Raw genomic sequence first — 2131 nt, forward strand, 5'->3', positions numbered from 1 at the left:
GTATTTCGCAGAAAATGCGATTGTTTGGGGGTGAAACTTAGTCTACTTAGGAACATTCTGCTCAACATGGCTCACTGTAGCGTAGTGTTGTGTGCTCTGGAGTAAAGCAATCTGAATTAGATATGACCAGAGAAGATAAAGAGATGGGGGTGACAGCACGGAAGGCCACAGTCCCCCGGGACCCACGAAGGGTAAAGCTGAAAGTAGCCAAAGAATCGACAGGCAGACAGACAGATACTTCACTAGCAGTGAGCACTTTCACTTCTGACAGCTAATAGCATGACAGTGCCCGTACGATCAATCGATGGATAGGTGTGTATATCTTACCTGTAATGCTATACAAATCGATATTTAGCGTGAAAACATTTCCTCACACGAAATCTCCGTGAAGACATACAAAAACACGTAACGGCAGCTTCTAGAGGAAACGGAAGTAGGGTGTGTCATGTGACAAAAGTAAATCCACCGCTCTCTAGTTAATGAAACCAAAAGTGTTAATATTTTGATACGAATCACCATGGTTACTGTGGTTAACATCTGGCTCTGATAAACGAATCTTCATTATTGTCTCCATCGGCCGTGGTGGTGATCTTCTAAAAGATATGTTTTATACTTCATTCTGAATAACATTGCTTAAGGCGGCGATCTGGCAGAATCGGTAGCGCGCTGGACGGAATGCTTCGCGGTATTCCGCCCGTCTCTACGTTCTGAGTTCAAATTCCACCGATGAAATAAATATCACTGAAATATCTCGAATACGCGTATCATCATCATCATCATCATTTAATAACGGTAATCCATGCTGTTATGGGTCGGACGGTACAGGAACTAAATACCAGCCGTGAGGCTGCACCAGACACCAAAGACTTCTACAAAGATTCCGTTATCTAAATCCAGTCACAGGGTTTCAGACGGCCCAGATCTACAGTTGAAGACACATTTCCAAAGTGCAACGCAAATGAACTGAAACCCAAACGTCTTAAACACACAGACTCGAGTTTAATGTCCCGAAAGGAAGATTTTCAAAATATTGCAGTGTTAAGTTATCTCCCTTACCGGTTTCACTCTGTGATAATCATATTTTCTTTCTTTTTATTTGTCTTGCTCGCTTTACGGTCTGGCGTTTGCCGAATTTTCTTGAGAACAATTTTTCTTAGTGGTCAGACCATATGGGGTCTACATTTAGCATATTAGGAGTCCCCCTAGTGGTCATTCCTTTTCATATGTATGCAATATGAATCTTCAAAATTCTAGGCAACTTACCCTTATTTAAATTTATATATATGTATAAATATATATATACACACACACACACACATATATATATATTATATATATATAATTAAATATACGAATACAATTGACAGTCCAATAATTTATTTATAACATAATATACTATGAATATAACAAACAATTATTAAAAAACGAAAAGAGCCCACAATTTTTTCGACTTATATAGACTTTTTGATAAATAAACAATTCAATTCCCATATCTAAGTCTCAATTGTATCTCTCTCTTTAATTTTATCTTTCTAATTTGCATCAAACCCATATTTATGTGGTTTTCAACTGACGTTGCAGTAAGCTGGATGTTTTACACCCATTTGAAGGAATTCTTTTCTCTAGTTTCTACAAAGATTCTGTTATCCAAGTCCAATCCCGAGGCTTTAGATGTCCCAGGTCTACAGTTGAAGACACTTCTCCAAAGTGCCATCCAGTTAGACTGAAGCTGAAAGGAAATGTTTTGAACACACAAACTCGAGATTAATGTCCTGAAAGGAAGATTTAATTCTTACAAATCTGAAAATTAATTGAACATTATTACAAATAAATAAATAAATATATACATTTACTGTAAAATGTACTCACAGTTATGGCAAATAGTATAGGTAGACATCAACGATACACTAATTATAAAAAGATACATTAATTATGAGAAAATGTATTCATTATAAAATGAACTTACAGTTACAATAGATAGTAGAGTAGATGAATATCGAATATTTAAACAAATCTTTTTAAATTCAAGAAAGAAAGCGATGATACAGTTGGTAGGGGGAGACTAGAAGAGAGAGAGAGAGATGACAAAGTGGTGGAGGGAAAGGGATTGTAGTGTGTGATGAGGAGTAGT

General features: G+C 36.6%; 1 protein-coding gene across 1 annotated transcript in view; it reads right to left on the reverse strand.

Moving 5' to 3' along the window:
- LOC128247001 (zinc finger protein 506-like) overlaps nucleotides 1-1225 on the reverse strand; it is a 5502-nt gene extending 4277 nt beyond the window's left edge. Inside the window, exon 1 of the mRNA XM_052977572.1 lies at nucleotides 328-1225. The gene's annotated coding sequence lies outside the window, so the exon portion shown is untranslated. The remainder of the gene's footprint in view (nucleotides 1-327) is intronic.
- Nucleotides 1226-2131: the final 906 nt, after the last annotated feature.

Source organism: Octopus bimaculoides, chromosome 28 (assembly GCF_001194135.2).
Source record: "Octopus bimaculoides isolate UCB-OBI-ISO-001 chromosome 28, ASM119413v2, whole genome shotgun sequence".
NCBI classification, from domain to species: domain Eukaryota; kingdom Metazoa; phylum Mollusca; class Cephalopoda; order Octopoda; family Octopodidae; genus Octopus; species Octopus bimaculoides.